Raw genomic sequence first — 6196 nt, 5'->3', positions numbered from 1 at the left:
TGGTAAATGGATGAACACATAATTAAGAGAAAGAGAGAAGATATTTATAATAATTTCTAACTTAATTCCAAAAATAATAAAAAAGATATGGACGAAAGTGCCCTTGTGTGTTATAATTAATCCAACGGTCCAGATCCCTTCCTACACTTCTTAGGAAAAACTAACTTCTTATTCTAACCTTGCTATATATATATATATATATATAATCTTCAAACAATAAGCTGCTTTTCATTTTCATCTTACAACTTCTTCACATCCAGTTGAGAATTAAACCCTAACCTAACCAACTCCCGCTTTCATTTCTCCCTCAACTAACAATTAACACAGTTTTATTTTAATTCGCATCAAGTTGAAGTCAGAAATGGTAGAAATTAAAGTGAATTATTGTTGAGTGTTTGTTGTTTACCGGTAATGGAGGATAGAGGCGGTGGTGGTGGATCATTCGTTGCTGTTGGGAGGATTTCACATAGTCTTGATAGAAACAATATCACTTGTAATACTACTTCAGCTGAGGCGGTTGCAGGCTCAAAAGCATGGCTTGGAAGAGGCTTCTCGTGTGTTTGTGTTCATGGAAGAGAAGGCGACTCTTGCCCCTCATTTGATTTGACTCTTACTCAAGAACCTTGCCTACAAAGGCTGCAAAGCCGCTTAAATTTAGCCTATGATGGTTCAATTCCAGAACATCAGGAAGCATTGAGGACATTATGGAAGGCTGCTTATTCGGAAGAGGAACTTCGTGATATAAGTTCTAACAATGGAAGTGTTGGTGCATGTTTTGTAACAGATGATCTTTTGTGTTTGTTAGAATTGAGAGCAACGGTCAAAGGGGAGTCTGTTGGTGCATTTTGTGACCGTCGCTATGCAATTCTGATCAGCGGAAACGAAGTACGAAGTCAGAACAACTTCGCCATAGGCGAAGTTATAACAACTTCGCCGTAGGCGAAGTTGTAACAACTTCTGCCATAGGCGAAGTTAGAACAACTTCGCCTACTGGCCCAAGCCCAAGCCCGCGAAGTTGTTTCGATATATATATACGTGTCTTGTTTAGGTTTGAGAATCCAGAAATTAAGAGTGTTTTTGTGTTCAGTTTATTTGTCTAGAGAGAAACCAAGAGGGAGAGTCGTGTGGGACGACCCGAGGTAGAGCTCACCTCGGGTCGGCCGTGTTTCTGTTTCGTGTTTGGTATGTAAGTGTTTTGATTATTATATGAAAATATCTGCAGATGTGTTTATCCCATTCGTGTGTTTGTTCGTGTGTTTGTATGTGTGTAATCGTGTTCTTCGTCTTCTACACCAACAAACGAGTCTAGAAGGATTCCGCACTCCTAGACCTCGTGCGGATCTCGTATGGCAAACCGAGAGGGAGAGTCGTGTGGCATCTTCTGACACTGATTCAGAAGATGATGTGGGCATCTTCTAGAGAGTTGTGCGGATAAAAGTAGAAGGATCTGCAGAAATTAAGAGTGTTTTTGTGTTCAGTTTATTTGTCTAGAGAGAAACCGAGAGGGAGAGTCGTGTGGGACGACCCGAGGTAGAGCTCACCTCGGGTCGGCCGTCGTTTGTTTTCATGTTTGGTATGTAAGGTGTTTCGGTTATTATATAAAAGATCTGCAGATGTGTTTATCCCGTTCGTGTGTTTGTTCGTGTGTTTGTATGTGTGTAATCGTGTTCTTCGTCTACTACACCATAAACGAGTCTAGGAGGATTCCGCACTCCTAGACCTCGTGCGGATCTCGTATCGATCAGCGACGCCCCGGGGGGACTTACGAGTGGTATCAGAGCCTTAGGCTCTTATGCTATGGTTCGAGATCTGCGTTTTGGTGTTTCTGGCACGTTTCTGATGCGTTTCTGGCCGAACAGCCGCCGCAGGCTAAGTTATGGGGTTCAGGCGAAGTTGTCGCTTAAATTTTAGGGTTTAGGCGAAGATATAAGGTTAGGCGAAGTTATTCACAACTTCGCCTACCTCACAAGTTCGCTTATCTCAGGCGAAGTTATCTGTCAGGCGATGTTATGGACAGGCGAAGTTAAGGAGGGGCGAAGTTGACTTTTAGGCGAAGTTATTAAAAAAAAAAAAAGTGTTTGGAGTTTTCGTCTGTATGGCCAGGTGTACACGATTATTGTGAGACCGAAGACGTTGTTCCGTCAACGAGTGAAACTTGTTATCTCTTGGTCTTACGTGTGAACAAATACGTGTCAACTCTGGATATGGAGTTGAGGTTGTGAATGGGATATTGATTGAAACTGGATATTGACACATATTTGGGTGTTTGTAGGCAATGAAATAGTTGTTGTTCGAGGTTGACCAACTGAAGAAAGTCAAATTGCACTGAAGGTTTCGTCATTACTGGATTGCGGTCAGAGCATATTATTTATGTTATTTTCAAGGCGTTCGAGAATTGGATCCTGAAACGTGATGCTTATTTATTAAAGTGACAATTCTGGAACAAGTTGGATTTAATCGGGAATTAAAGTGTTTATGTTCTTGATCGTTATCCCTGGTGATTGAAGATGCTTCGGATTAATTAATGGTCATGTGTGTTAGATTCTGTCAAGGTGGTTTTGTGATGAAATTGATCACTTGATGTTGAGTAGTTGAAGATTAAACCTTATCGTATGCCGACGTGTTGGTGAAGTTGTGGAGGGAGCCCAACTTCACGTGTTGGTGAAGTCAGAAGGACTCACTTGATTGGTTGAGATGATCAATTAGGCACGGGGATGCATGCATTTCAAAGACCTCAATCTATATAGTCGGAGAAGCTTACACTGAATGGGAGATCTGATTTGGAAGACGCTGGGTGATTGGTAGATTTGTGAAGCTACAAGACAGTTTCAGACACGGCTGGTTGAAGAGCAAACAGAAGATCATCAGTTAAGAGGGAGTCTGTTGGTGCATGTTTTGTAACAGATGATCTTTTGTGTTTGTTAGAATTGAGAGCAACGGTCAAATGGGAGTCTGTTGGTGCATTTTGTGACCGTCGCTATGCAATTCTGATCAGCGAAAACGAAGTGCGAAGTTAGGACAACTTCGCCATAGGCGAAGTTGTAACAACTTCTGCGAAACGAGATATCTCTGATACCACTTGTAAGTCCCCCGCGGGGCGTCGCCGATCGATACGAGATCCGCACGAGGTCTAGGAGTGCTGAATCCTTCTAGACACGTTTATTGGTGTAGAAGACGAAGAACACGATTACACACATACAAACACACGAACAAACACACGAATGGGATAAACACATCTGCAGATCTTTTCATATAATAATCAAAACACGAAACAGAAACACGGCCGACCCGAGGTGAGCTCTTCCTCGGGTCGTCCCACACGACTCTCCCTCTCGGTTTCTCTCTAGACAAATAAACTGAACAAAAAAACACTCTTAATTTCTGGATTCTCAAACCTAAACAAGACACGTATATATATATCGAAAAAACTTCGCGGGCTTGGGCTTGGGCCAGTAGGCGAAGTTGTTCTAACTTCGCCTATGGCAGAAGTTGTTACAACTTCGCCTATGGCGAAGTTCGGGGGCTCGACCCTACAGTCATATTCCACAGTCTGCCAAAAATCCTCAATGTTTGCAGTGTTGTCGTAATCGCGTGGAATATACGCGAGCGTAGTAAGAATGTGATGATTTCGCGGAAATCATCAACTCCGCTCGCCTCCGGGTCTAATGTTATGTACATGTTATGACCCGGGAAGAACTGTCTTTGGTTATCACCACCGTCATCACCGACTGCACCACCTACAGCAGCCATATCTGCATCAAACAGACTAAGTTAGATAAACGTCAAAGCAAATCACAAGTTCGCCTGTTACCATGAGCGAAGTTGTGATTTATTCTGTATAGGCGAAGTTAGAGGTGGGGCGAAGTTGGGAACAACTTCGCCTCAACTTGAACTTCGCCGGATAACAGTTAAGTAAAAAGGGCCAGGCGAAGTTAATGATAACTTCGCCTAACCACAACATCGCTAAAGTACTGTTACACAATTAATTATAAGGCGAAGTTAAACCTCAGGCGAAGTTACGGATAACTTCGCCTAAACTGTAACTTCGCCGAATATGAAACGGCAACGGACTCGACGATTCAAACTAATTGATTAGGTCAATTTGGAGATTGTGGTCAGTTAAGCACATGTTTTAGAGACAATCTGGACGATTAATATGTTTACGATCACGTGAAAGTAAGTTTGAGAATCGGTTATTGAAGGTTCGGAAAACGAGGTCGTGAATCGGGTCGATACGACCTCTGAAAAACATCAATTGTCAACGAATAATCGATGAAACGACACTACACACCTTTAATCGGAGTTGAAAACGAGAAAGAATGAACACAGAATGAACACAGAATAAGATAAACACATCTGCAGATCTTTTCATATAATAATCAAAACACTTACATACCAAACACGAAACAGAAACACGGCCGACCCGAGGTGAGCTCAACCTCGGGTCGTCCCACACGACTCTCCCTCTCTGTTTCTCTCTAGACAAATAAACTGAACACAAAAACACTCTTAATTTCGGGATTCTCAAACCTAAACAAGACACGTATATATATATCGAAACAACTTCGCGGGCTTGGGCTTGGGCCAGTAGGCGAAGTTGTTCTAACTTCGCCTATGGCAGAAGTTGTTACAACTTCGCCTACGGCAGAAGTTGTTACAACTTCGTACTTCGTTTCCGCTGATCAGAATTGCATAGCGACGGTCACAAAATGCACCAACAGATCGATACCACTTGTAAGTCCCCGCGGGGCGTCGCCGATCGATACGAGATCCGCACGAGGTCTAGGAGTGCGGAATCCTTCTAGACTCGTTTATTGGTGTAGAAGACGAAGAACACGATTACACACAAACACATACACGAACAAACACACGAATGATCGATGGTTAAGTTCGCTTAGGGTTACGTAGGATAAGTTCGCTGGGTTTTTGAAATTAATGAACAGTTTGACCTTTACTCTTCTTTATATAGGGTCAGATTTATTCAGGCGAAGTTATGGATAACTTCGCCTATTGCAGGCGAAGATATAAGGTTAGGCGAAGTTATTCACAACTTCGCCTACCTCACAAGTTCGCTTATCTCAGGCGAAGTTATCTGTCAGGCGATGTTATGGACAGGCGAAGTTAAGGAGGGGCGAAGTTGACTTTTAGGCGAAGTTGACTTTAGGCGAAGTTATTAAAAAAAAAAGAGTGTTTTTGTGTTCAGTTTATTTGTCTAGAGAGAAACCGAGAGGGAGAGTCGTGTGGGACGACTCGAGGTAGAGCTCACCTCGGGTCGGCCGTCGTTTGTTTTCATGTTTGGTATGTAAGGTGTTTCGGTTATTATATAAAAGATCTGCAGATGTGTTTATCTCGTTCGTGTGTTTGTTCGTGTGTTTGTATGTGTGTAATCGTGTTCTTCGTCTACTACACCATAAACGAGTCTAGGATGATTCCGCACTCCTAGACCTCGTGCGGATCTCGTATCGATCAGCGACGGCCCCGGGGAGACTTACAGGAAGGAAATGGGTTGGTAAGGGAAAGATCCTTCAACCAATTTTCGGGGAGGAGGGTTTGTATCATTGAGAACTTATTGTATTTTTCTTGGAATTTCCCAAAATCATTCCAAGTTCTTCTTAGAAAACAGTAAGGTGTACGGGCCATGTTGGAATATCCTTTTATTGTAGCTGGAGTGAACATTACATTCATCCTTATTTAGATGTTGGATGTTGAAGCAGTAAAACCATAAAGTTTTGTGAGAGCAGCCTTTTTGGAAGTTGCTTTCAAAAAATGAATCAGCATTTGACCTTCTTTATTGCATAACATTCAAGCAAATGGATCACCAGTGGATCACCATGCATGCTTCTTACATAGATTTTAATGCTGTGATGAAGTTGACACATCGCTAGCTCGAAAGAGAGCTTTTGCAAGAAGACATAACACGACTTGAAGAGTTACCATCCTACAATCTACTTAGCCGATAGATATTGATCTGACAACATTTTTAGCTACAAAAAATATTCCACTATTTACTATGGATAAAATGTTTTACAACCACCTGACGCTTGACTATATATATATATATATATATATATATATATATATATATATAGGGTTAGGATCCTAAGAGAAGCATTGGCAAATTGAGAACTTTGAGAACATTTTGGACGACTAAAAACCTCTAAAATAATATTTAAAAAATTATAAAACAAAAAAACAA

At 41.7% G+C, this 6196-nt stretch overlaps 1 pseudogene; it reads left to right on the top strand.

The window, feature by feature from the left end:
• The first annotated feature begins 392 nt into the window (after window positions 1-392).
• Window positions 393-5960, top strand: LOC143617473 (uncharacterized; annotated as a pseudogene).
• The last annotated feature ends 236 nt before the right edge of the window (window positions 5961-6196 follow it).

Source organism: Bidens hawaiensis, unplaced genomic scaffold (genome assembly GCF_021521415.1).
Source record: "Bidens hawaiensis isolate Kalapana, Puna unplaced genomic scaffold, B.hawaiensis_p1.1 tig00055014_1, whole genome shotgun sequence".
NCBI classification, from domain to species: domain Eukaryota; kingdom Viridiplantae; phylum Streptophyta; class Magnoliopsida; order Asterales; family Asteraceae; genus Bidens; species Bidens hawaiensis.
This window is presented reverse-complemented; position numbering and strand designations above follow the sequence as displayed.